Consider the following 12,913-nt stretch of genomic DNA (forward strand, 5'->3'; position numbering starts at 1 on the left):
CTTTTTACATCGGTAATCACGCATCATTATAGTCGGCGTCGTTGAAACACTCATGTCTTTCTACATCAGTTGAACGACCATCTTAGAATGACTCGGTTCAAAGACGGGTCTCGAGCCACACTCGTCTTAGAATTCTAATCATTTTACATCGGTTGTGGCGTCGAACCGATGTAGAATGTGTCCATTTTAAGACGGGTTGGTCTCTAAACCTGTCTTAAAATGTCAGATTTCTACATCGGTTGTCCTAATAACCGATGTAGAATGTCCGTAATTCTACATCGTTTGTGGCCGTGAAACGTCGTAGAATGTCACCCCATGGTAAATATCCTACATTGATTTTCCTAATAATCGATGTAGAATATCCACCAATCCTACATCGGTTGTCCTAATAACCGATGTAGAATTATTAATTTTTATTTTTATTTTTTTTCCTTTTTGTTCATGAATGGCAAAAACAATGCAAATATAATTAAATTTTTCAAAATTCTAAGATGCAATTACACCTGAACCAAACCATACACAAAAGCACACATTCACATGTCCATTACCAATGGACATAGACAAATTTTCATACCAGAAAGACACAGACTTATTTACCATATAAATATGCTAAGTCAATCCAATAGTAACAAAAAATAGAGAGGCATGAATATTTACATTATGGGGGCCAATAATGGTGCCAGTCCAAGAGTGCATGTAAATGTCATCACCATCATCCATTCCATAGCTACCTGTGTCATCTCCAATTCCTTTTTCACCACGTTGAAGCTCCTCCAGCAATCTGAAGTTCCTAGGAACTGCATTTAAACATACAAATATTTAACAAAACACAAACATTTTTTATTTGAAAACATGTAACTAGCCATTGTGGGATCAATGCATGACAAGAATATCTACATATATTGATAAAATCCTTTCTTTAGATTTAAATCATTCCTAATTCAGGATCCAAAACTCAAGGACCAGAAAATTTGTACCATACTTTTAAGCGACAAAAAAGCTCGTTGGTGTGTAATATGTTGGCTAACTTGGACTGTCCATAGGCCTTCTTGTCAGAGTATCTGAAAAATTATAGCAAAATTGGAAAAAATAAATTGTAAAGCTATAGCTATATGCATCAGTCATGTATATGTTTCTTGATTACAACCTCATATTATTTGGTCTATTGCATTATTTTATTTTCTAGTTATTTTGGTTTATGAGCTTTTACCTAATAGCTTGAGGTTTTAAGAAATTGGTAATTTGCATGACATCAGAGTCTATGTGACCGAGGAGTATAATCATGTTTTTTACATGGCCATATGAATGAATATAGAATACTTATGTAATCAGATCAGATTATAGTTTCTTAGTACTTAAAAGCACATATTTAATTACAAAAGGAAGAAAATGGCTTTGTTAGCTATGATTAGATAAAAGCCAAACACTGCTATTAGCAAAGAGACTTTGACAGAAGGGAAGGAACGAACTATTCCACGGGTAAATACTGTACCTCTACTAAGTTGGTCCTTTCAAATGGGGACAACCATTTCAACTTCATCTCCGCAAAACTTTGCATGCTTTGCTATTGCACTAGAATCAGGTTCTATTGCCCACATTATTGTTGAATCATCTTCAACATGCCTCATCTTAAAGACCAAAAAACCAAAAAAAAAGTTAGCCGAGAATAGTAGATGATAAGCAATTACCACAAAAGCTAGTAAAAAATAAATATATATTTATTGACAGTCGGTGTGATGTCCCCCTACTCTCCGTAACTAATCATCATATGGTTATTTTCAAAAAGGAGAACACACACACACACTATATACTAATTGGGAGGGAGGTTTGAAGTTAAACATGAAATCTAGGTTCAGAGTCCAAGAATCTAAAAAGATATTGGCAGGAATCTATTTAATTAAAATCACACATTAAGAAATGAATTGTTGCCCAAGAACCTAAAAAGGTTGCATGTTGCACGATACTATATATAAAAGTTTGAGAAAAAAATGAGATTACAAAAATGTACTATATTTATGTTAATTTTATGTTGAAACGACATATAAACCACACATAAAGTCACTACGGCCAAAAAATGAGAAAAGAAAAATAACAGTATAGCCAAAGTGGGATGAATCCAGTATTTCACTATAGCCAAGGTGAGATAAATCTTGTATTTCACTTGAAGTACCAAATAATGATTACTACCACCATTAAAATTGAAAATAAAAAACTAGGAGCATGCATGAATCTATAAACAGTACAAAAAAATTGTATCTTACTATATATGGAATCCTCAATAAATAAAATAACTTACTGAACCGCTCCTTCAATCAAAATGGTTTTTACTTTACTATGTATTTTAGGACATGTTTAAAACATCTTTCTCTTGTTGTAAAAAATTATATAAAAAAATCTCTCATTTTGTATTATTTTTATTTGTTTCAAAATATTTATCACTCTAAAAAAACTTAAGAAAGTATATGAATTATTATTTGGTACTATAAAGGCACAGTTATGAAGCACAACTACACACACATTTGGTACTAGTAGTTATATAATTAAATATAAATAGTATATGTGGGATCACTTAGGACAAGGGAATTAAATGCTGCAACAACTTTGATTATATGCATGTCTCATAAGATTAAAAAGATCAGCAAAATAAAAAATAAAGCAAACTGAAAAGACATTTAATTCCCCTCCAAGGAAATAAAAAAAGCAGTAACATAAATATCTGTTCATGGATAAACAACTTAAGAAGTACTGGAGCTAATTAAAGAAGCTCTAGTGCTCTACTGTCATGTCATAACTGCAGTAAAATTAAATTTTTGATAAATAACTGTATGTTAAGAGTGTTGTTCCTTAAAGCTAAACCATAGTGTTCACAGAAAGGGTCCCTCTCATTAGTCATTAGTCGTTTTCTTTTTTCAAGTAAATACTCAAATGAAAAAGAGGTATGAGTGGAAAAGAATTTTTTTGCTTGAGATTGATGCTTAATCTCTTGTCATACCTTTGAACAAATAACTGCATGTGTATGCAAAAATAGACTACATAGTATTACATCAGATAGAAAATTTGTGTGATACTAGTAATTACTATTTAATAAAAAAAGTCAACTAGTTATTTGTGTGCGATATCATTATTATTATATAAAACTTGTTTAATCTATTTGCATTGAAGGCAAGTTTTCATACATATACATACAGTTGGTATAAAAACAGAAACAAAAACGGGATAAACAAGTGGTACCAGAGCCACTTCCAGAAGCGACACGACCGGCGGTTCTTCTTGGTTCTGCTTGAAAGAGAAAAAGGCATAAGAAATTAAGAATCATGATGTTTTTTAAACTAACATATACTGATTAATGAATGATGAAAACAATTCTTACGAAGGTAACAAGGGGATCTGCGTTTGCCATCACATAATCAGCAATCCTACAATATTGTGGCATTTAATCAGCAAAGAACATTTGGCTAGCAATTTATTATTCAAACATCTGAAGGAATTTCTCTTATTTCATTTCATAGTTTCACAATCTAAATGGCATGTACAAACATACTCTTTGCAGCATCTTGGGTTGAAGGCCCTCAACAGATTTTAATTCTTCCTGCTAGATGCAAAATTGTCAGTAAACTTGATTTTAATACCAAAAGATGCCAGACAAAAATTGCACAAACTTAATCCAAATTGGCATGTTTGACTGTACAATCCATAGTAGTTATCTAATAAAACTGATATATGAAGGATCATCAAATTTATGTGAAATAAAATGATTTGGTTTAATTATATCCCATAAATTAAATTAGTGAATTTTTTACGCTACCATAAACCTTAGCAGCACTAAATGACATTGTTTTCGTAACATATAAACAGCAAATTCTTTCACATAGGAAAAGTGACCAAAATGTCACGTGAGCTCTCCACCACCTACAAGTTCATAAAAACCAGAGTTAGTGAACTTATTATATTCAAACTCTAAATTCTGTTGTAACAATTGAGGAAGGGGGAGCTTATCGAAAGATACCTAAATAATTGCTTGTCCATAATCAATCCACAAGTCCTATACTGCTACCAATGAAAAAAGGCAAAGAAACCCAAGATACATGACTAATCCCAACAATTAATTGTACAGCAGGCTACAATAACCAGCATACGCCCTTGAGATGAGATCCTGCAACCCAAAAATCAACATCCATTTATAATTACATAGAGCCAAGCAAATCAATTTGTTATTATTATTCCGTCATTCACAATTTTATTTTTAAAAACATAAATTAAAATCCTAACCACTTAACTATTAATATTATGTACAGTGATTTGGTTTTTAGGCCTAAGAATCTGATCACCCTTAGCCACTATAGCAACCAAATTGCACTGTGTGACCAACAAGCATTAGCAAAACCAGAGTAACAGTTTTAAACTAATCAGATAACCAAAAGTTTGCTGGCGATGAATGAGAAATGAAATATAGTTTATTAGCACTTCTTCTTAAGCTTTGAAAACAAATGATCAGCATGGAGGAGATCATAGGTCCTAGTATAGGTGCTAAATGATTCACACCAATCATGATATATACCAAAAAGACTTCGTTCATAAATAATGGGAAGAGTATCTGGGGAGTCTATTGTAACCACATTCATGACCCAAACATTCAAATCTCTCGAAGCTATAGCAAATCTGGAAACCACAAACGGTGAAAGATGCCAAGCAAAGTGGGACATATTAGCAAGTGAAAATCTAATTCAGAGTAACAATTGAAAATCAAAACAGTGACTTTAGCTCACCCTCCATAGATAGATCTCATATCAATGACATTGCGTACATTTGACCATTTAATTCCCATCCCGTCTAGATAAGACTTGGACATTACACGTTTCCAATGTTCATAATCAGCAGTGAAATCTTGAGGGGCTGGCTTTCCATAAACTCCAACTTGGGAACTCGACAACCAATAAGGCACTTTGGTCAGTTTGGCTGGCCACAACTCAATACTCTATTTAGCTCCAAAAGAAGTTTACCACCTACAGTTGGACAATAATAATGTAAATAAACTAATCAAATCTTGTAATTACTAACTAGGAAATTGATGATTCTTGTAATTGTTAGTCTCCTTGTGTATTAAAAACAAATGTTTTTCATCAAATATCTCTCATTTTAATAAAACAATTCCTCCCCCACCCAAAAAACAGGGCTCATAAAATAAAAGCCAGTTGCACTCACATGTATTTTACATCAATACAGTTTATATGCTATCTTATAATCTAAATGGCTAAAATGAATTAATTTTATCACCAAAGTAAAAGTTATGTAGATGGAATACCTTCTATATGCCACGGAACTCTACATCGTGCACAATGGACTACATCAAAATTCACAAAGTCACCATGAATATATTACTTAGAAGTGACAATCATCATTTCATGATCCACACAATTATCAAACTCCTTGTTAACTTGCATGCTAAAACATGCCATGACCAAACATAGAAAGTCTTGATGATGAACTTACATCTGTGAAGCTCCTTGGACATTGAAAGCTCAAGGGCAGACACTGCTGAGAAAACTGCATTCAATTCTCTTCGGTGCCATGCCATAACTGTGCTTTTTGTACTCCGAGAGCTCTTCATCGGCCAATTGGAAATTAGGAAACAAGCCAATCCATATTTTGACGCGGCAACCAGTAGATGTTAGCTTGTTCACATTGATTATCTTCATAACACCCTATAATAACATATATATATATATATATATATATATATATATATATATATATATATATATAAGTAAAAGAAAGTAACTATAATGTAATCCACACCACCTTTAAAAGATTCCTTTCCATTCACCTTGGAATTCAAGTAATCAATTGCTAAATATAAGTACATAATATGAATATTAAAAAAAAAATTGAGAATAAAGATGTATTGACCTGAGCAATGTGCATTTGTCCGGAGGGTTCGAAGCCATCTTATCAAATGGGTTCGGGTTTTTTGGTGAGGAGGTTAAAGAGTTTGTCTTCCTGAATGCACTCTTTTCCGACGCTCCTCACAATTTGAAACTTCTCATCAGGGGCCAACCTGGGAATAAAAGAAAAAACAATGAAATTGAAACCCTAGAAAACGGAGTTAGTGAGTGAAAGAAACTTACAGATGAGTTGGATTGGAATTGGATGATTGGGGGATCTCAAGGTCGGAGACAGATAAGGATTCCACTGCTTTGGTGGGTGGTTGTTCCATTGCGTTACTCTCTTAAAGAAAGATAGTCAACGCCAGAGAGATGAATGTGAGAGTCCAGAACACCAAAGAAAAAACACCATAAATCTCTTCATTGGTCTCTGAGTGACCAATGTCTTCAGCAAATGTGTTCCTGTACACGTAGAGTGATAATGTTTTGTTTTCCTGGTGTCGTCGCAGGTGAAGAGATCGAAGACGGTGCTGCGGGGGCGAACGACGCAGGAGCTGCAGCAGGGGGAGGGAGTGGGGCGGGAGCAGGACTTGGAGCGAGTGAGCGAATGAGTATGAGAATGTGAGAGTGAGAGGGTCAGCTAAGGAAGGTTCAAGAACAAGCTAGGGTTCAATGTGAAAGGAGAAGGTGGGAGGACGTTGTTGCGCGTTTTGCTTTTTTTTTCCTGAATTACGATGGTTTTTACTAAAACCCGTCGTAAATTTAATTACATATAACATTCTAAGGCGGTTTTTAATAACTGTCTTAGAATGTGTGTCATAAAATGTTCTGATCCTTATAATAATTACAAAAATGTCACCGTACTACTTTCTAAGTCAGTTCCCATACAATCGTCATAGAATGGGTGTCGTAAAAAACTATTTTTGTAGTAGTGGATTCGTTGAACACTACACAATAATCAATTGATCAGCATAACAGTACTGCAGTACAATGAAATTTGAAACAACTAATAGCAATATAGCGTACAATGCAACAATAGTGGCTCACAGACTGAGTTGTTGTCTCGCTAACAGTGGTGGCTCACGATCACGATGAATCGGTGATGATTGCGAGAGGTTAGAGGAGCCTGAGAGAGATTGAGAAATGCAAGAGCCGAGACTTGTGAGTTGCGAGAGTGGTGGCTCTGGCTCAGAAAGAAAATTTGCAAGAAAGGCTGACACTTGCGAGAGACGAGAATGGTGGTTCAACTTTGGCTCATGGTGGCTAAGGTAGCAGATCTATGAAAAGGCCGAGACTTGCAAGAGTGGTGCTCACGGTGGCTCTGGCTCACAACGGCTCTCGATGGCTTTTCATGAGAGAGTGAGAGACAGAGAGAGCTTGAGAAAAGGCCGAGAGCAGAGACAAAGAGGTTAAGCGAGAGAGTGAAGGATGAAGACGAGAGACCTGAGAGGTTGAGTCGAGAGTGAGAGACGGAGGAGAGAGAGTGTTAGTGGCGCAAGCAAAAGAGTGAAGAAGCAATGAAAAAAACCAAGGACACTTCGGTTTTGATCCATTATTGATTTTTTGGATCAATTTTCAGTTATATTTTTGAAACAGTTCGGGTTTAAACACTCCTAATAAAAATGTCAACATTTTGGTGTTGTCATTACTTTTTCCTGGTAAGTGTAACATTTTCACTTATATTACATGTGGGGATTAAAATATCATGAAAAAAATTATCAAATGAGATGCTGACTCGATAAGATGAACTTGTCATGGATATTTAGATGAACTATTTTGTCAATTTTGATTTTTTTTTTTTACCCTCTCCCCTTCTTGCCAACAACTATTTCTTCTTCTCCCTTACATGTTCTTCTCCCTTTCATATTCTTCTCCTGAAACTAAGATGCTTCTCCACGAACAAAGATGCACCATGACTAAAAGTAGTCTTTGGCTATTTTTTTTGTTTTGTTAATATAAATTCATAATTTTCAATTTTACAAAATAGTCCTTATCATTGAGTTCTCCCATATGTCTGAATGAATTTAAAATTAAGTCTTATAATCCAAAATCCTATTCAAAACCACCAAATTTAGAACCTACAATAATTGAATCATAACCAAAATGGCACCAAATTTGCTACATATAAGTGCAATAGAAAAATTAAGTGCAAGTAAGAAGAGAAGAGAACAATGAAGAAAGAACAAAAAACAAACAAAAAATAAGTTAATCTCCCTTTGTCTCCTTTGTGAGCGTCGCCGCATCGCTGGATGCAAGTTATCATCATTAGAACTAGTATGTTCTCAATGCTTCAACCTCAACACGATCCTTTCACACACCACTCTTTTCAACTCTTTGCAGAGGATGACAATCGTGTGACGCCACCATGTTGAACTTCGTCTTCTTCGACACTCTAGCTTGTCGGTGAGCGCGAGTTCAAGAATGATCCAACACCATTGCGTCAAGGCCAATGTCACCGACATCAATGGCAATGACATGGATGGAGACACAATAACAAAACCAAACACATATACCTTCATGATAATCACAAATCCAACAAAAATGAGCATTATCCAAATCTAAAAAATCACTAACCTAATTTTCAAATTTTTACACAATAATTCATAAAACTAAATGCATAAGGATTCCCTCATCATTAACATTAGTGGCCCCACCAACGATTGCCACGGACTCCATTTGTATCCTCCTCAATCACTCGCCTTATCGCAATTGGACTAGCAAGGTAAAGAATGGTGGCTTACCTTCCTGGGTCGATCACCACACTCTGTACTTCCATCGAAGAGGTCAAAGTGACATTGTTGTCGTCACCATTGTGTTATGCATTGCCTCTTCCCCCACTATCTTTCTATGTGTGGCATTTAGTGTTAGGTTGGTGTTGTAGAAAGAGTGGTAGATTGAAAAAAATGAAAGAGAAAGAAAAAATAAAAAGAATAAAACATATTTGATCGTTGATTTAAAAAATTCAAAATTTACAAATTGGTCATACTCGGCATTCCATTTGATAATGGACATTTCAATTCTCATATGTTTTAGTTTTAAATCCAAAATTAGTAATTATAATTTTTTAAAGATTAGTAATTATAATTTCTTGAAAATAAAAATAGAAATATTTTTTCATAAGTTATGCTTAGTCAGTGTAAAAAAAATTATATTATCAATTAATTAAAAACCACCATTACTATAACTTTTAAAATAATTATTATAATCATGTGATAATTTCTTATTGAATTATATTTTCATTTAATTGATTATGCAATGGATATTTGTTCGGTCTAGGTGTTTTAGTGAATTGTTGGTGAATTCTAATTTCAAGGTAGCCATCAATCCCATTATCAATGGGTGTGTGCCTTCTCATGAGTGTGCTCTTATTGTCCAATCAATCCTTCTCAAATCTGCTAACCAAGGCGTTTCTTCTTGGCTGCATGTTTTTAGGGAAGCCTTGTCAAGTGTAACATCCAAAAAAAAAAAAAAAGAATAGCACTTTTTATAAAAATAAAATAATATATTTGGTAGGATAGAATATATATATAATTTAGATAAGATAAAATAATATATTTAGTTTATTTGCTATTTTTGAGCATATTAGTTTATCTTATATAAATATAAGATAAATGAAAGAAGATAAATTATTAGATTTATTTTATATGTATATATATGATAAAATAAGATAAGAAATGTGCAGTGAAATGATTAGATAAGTTGTTAGGAATTACTATAAATAAAGATCAAGAAAATCGAGGGAGAAAAGGAGAGACATAGAAACAAAAAAAAAAGGAGGAGAGATCAAAACAGTTGAAAATAAACGAGAACATCTATCACACAGGAAGAGAACTTTCTTTGTTTATAGGATACGTTCTGGGAACATTTAATTTAGAAGCTTAACAAGGTCTTTATAAGATTAGTAAAATATACTTTTAAAGCTTTCATGGTATTTTTTCTTGAAATTATAACTTCTTGGAGTTCTTGATAATAGAAATTTTGGGAGTTGATGAAATTATAAAAGTTACATACGATTGTTAAGTGTAATGGATAATTGAAGTCAATTTGGTTATATTTCTTATGGTTTTTTTCATGAGATTTTGTGTCTGTGTTGTGTTATGTTATTCTTGCGCACGATTTGAATATACTTGAGCGAAAATTGGTTAAAGGATAATCAAATATTTTTCATATGCAGAAGATTATTTCTAAAAGAAATAAATTAAATTACTATAATTTATATATATTATTAATATTTGTTTGCGTTGATAATTGTTTTTTGTGAACATGGAATGTTGGGATGTATATTAAGGTTTTTCATTTGTAAAATAAGTATATATGATATACAAAGGGGCACCTATAAACCTGTTGGTACGGTGAATTATTAGCCAAAAATCTTAATTGAATCTAGGGACTGAATCTTCCTGGTTGCTAACTATGGTCGCTAAATTTCTTGTTTCTAGTAGTGTATAGAGATATACTCATTCTTCAAAATGAGTATATCTCTATACATAAGCTAGTAGTATATTTATTATTATTAGCGTGAACGTGTTTGTTTCGGTTCTTTGCGTTTGCGTTTCTGCCGCGGAGAAAGAAATTTGTATTGCGAATCCTCGAAATGGTGGTGTGTGGTTGCTTACTTGTTTGCGTTCTCAACAGTTTTTTTTTTTTTTTTACTGAAATCGGTTTCTTAGAATGGGACAATGGCAAGCAAATATTCACGCCGAAGCATTGGTTTTCTAGATTGTTTCTCTGTTAGGTTTTAGAAAAAGGTTAAAAAAATTTAATTGCTCATGATCTCAATTAGGAACTGTTGCATTTTAATTGCCGCGATATCAGTGAACACAATAAAACCGAAATGAGACCGCGATTGAGGGCAATTGAATTAATTAGAGTAATTGTGGTTCGTATCCATCATAATAGAGTAACTTAAAAATCTAATATATTTGACTAGATAAAAGTTAGAAGAGAACATTGGTTATCGCAATTATTATGTTGTTGATAGACATTAGTCGGGTGAGACGTCTTGACAAATAAAATAAATGTGTAAAATTTGTGTCCCTTGATGATATTTTTCAAATAGTAATAACTTAATGGTCAATTCATAAGCTAGCACTAGCTACATTGTCTAAAGAGATTAGTCTCATATTATCTTTTGTGTTGTGTTGTTCTATTCATTGAATTTGTCCCTTTGATGAGATGTGATTTATTTATCCTTTAGGATTACACCGATGAGAATGTCTCGGTCCAAAACCTCATTGTCGTTATTCTTGGGGACAAGAATAAAGTGAAGGGAGGAAGTGGGAAAGTGATCAATAGCAAACTCGAGGACAAAATATTTATATCTACTTTAATCATGGAGGTCCGGGAGTTCTTAGTGAGTTAAGCGTGACTTGAAGTAAAAAAAAAAATCATCCCAAAGACTTTTTTCTTTCTTTGGTTCATGGAGGTATAGTTTCATATGTGAATATAGTTGTATAAAATAAAATTATCTAAGGGTGTAAAAACTTCATTTTTGTAGCATATCATGATGGGAAAAGAAGCCACTTTACTTAAGTTATTAAGGAGTTATCATGTGATCATGTAGGTCATATACGCGGAAGCTTGTGATATACGAGGAAGCATGTTTGAGGGTATGATGCCTAAGGATTTGAAGATTTATGCCACAACTGCATCCAATGCACAAGAGAATAGTTGGGGAACTTATTGTCTTGGAATGGATCCTTCTCCACCTCCAGAGTACATCATTTGCCTAGGGGATTTGTACAGTGTTGCTTGGATGGAAGATAAGTACTAAATATAGTGTTCTTTTGTAATCAACCCATATATACCATGTATAATATTCTAATCCAAATGTTATGACACTGGGAGGATTCAAATTGGGAGGATTCAAACTCGTCTATGACCTCCTTATTACTCCAAATGTTCTTTTTTCTCTTTCTTTGTTTCACACTTGCACTCGCTAGGTGACTTTTTGTTTTCACTAAAGCTTTTTAAGTTGTTGTGCACCTCAATCTATTTGATCAACTTCACTTTGTCATTGACATTGAAATTGAATTGTATCGCCAAGACTTAAAAGTGTTACAATGTTAAATGGATTGATCATGTTGGAACCCTAAACATTATTAACTTTGAACTTCTAAGATGGTTGTAAAAAAAATCATCGTACAAATTTGGACTTTCCTCTCATCGCGATAGATTGTATTTCTAATTTATTTTATATTTAAAAATTGAAAATAGTGACCTAATTTTATTTTAAAATTATTTTATGTCCTAAAATTAAACATTAAATAGGGCCTGAATTAGCGACCGAAATACATTTTTAATTTAGTTTACATTTAAAAATCAATTATAAATTAGCGACCGAATTGGCCATCGAACTTATTTTTAATTCATTTTATATTATAAAATTAGTCACCAAATCAGCGACCGAATGTACTTATTTTAAATTTTAGTTAAGTTTTATTATTTAATAGCAACCGAATATTATTTTAATTTTTGTTGCATTAAAAGTCAAATTATTTTTAGCGACCGAATTGGTTACCGAAAATTTCAGTCGCTAATTTGGTCCCAAGCAAAATAGCAACCATATACACAGCGACTGAATTTTATGTACTTGCGACTGAATCTTTCAGTGACTAAATAGCGACTGAATTTATATTTGGTCGCTAAGGGCTTAGTGACTAAAGTTTTTGCAGCGCAAAGAATTTGATCGTTAATGTCTTTAGCGACCGAATTGTACTATTTAGAGACAGATTGCTAAATCATGTTTTTTTTGTAGTGGTATGAGACTAAGTTGGTACTCCACATAAGTAAGATTGAGGTAACTTTCTTTGATGAAAAAATATATCTCTACATAACATTGAATGCCTTGAAATTGGTTGGTTTAATATTGATTGATTGTGATATTATTAGAGATTAATCATTGCTAGGAAAAAGGCTTGTGTGATGATGCTATAATATGTAATATGAGAAAATTATTAATTTAAGATATTTATATTATTATTATAGTGTTATTTTTTAAGAATGTGGGTACCATGATTAATTTTTTCGAT

General features: G+C 33.2%; 1 long non-coding RNA gene across 3 annotated transcripts; it reads right to left on the minus strand.

The window, feature by feature from the left end:
• Nucleotides 1–644: 644 nt before the first annotated feature.
• LOC102669516 (uncharacterized) lies at nt 645–6,578 on the minus strand. Of its 3 annotated transcripts, XR_003266741.2 has the most exons (13): nt 6,126–6,578; nt 5,908–6,055; nt 5,491–5,702; nt 5,303–5,341; nt 4,767–5,003; nt 4,007–4,153; nt 3,806–3,909; nt 3,542–3,589; nt 3,371–3,416; nt 3,232–3,276; nt 1,493–1,628; nt 983–1,061; nt 645–797 (listed from the first exon to the last, which is right to left on the minus strand). It is a non-coding gene; the product is annotated as an uncharacterized lncRNA (long non-coding RNA). The 3 variants fall into 3 exon arrangements; XR_413838.4 differs by having other exon boundaries at nt 3,542–3,909; XR_003266742.2 differs by lacking the exon at nt 5,303–5,341 and having other exon boundaries at nt 3,542–3,909.
• Nucleotides 6,579–12,913: the final 6,335 nt, after the last annotated feature.

The sequence above is a fragment of the Glycine max genome, chromosome 4 (genome assembly GCF_000004515.6).
Source record: "Glycine max cultivar Williams 82 chromosome 4, Glycine_max_v4.0, whole genome shotgun sequence".
NCBI classification, from domain to species: Eukaryota; Viridiplantae; Streptophyta; class Magnoliopsida; order Fabales; family Fabaceae; genus Glycine; species Glycine max.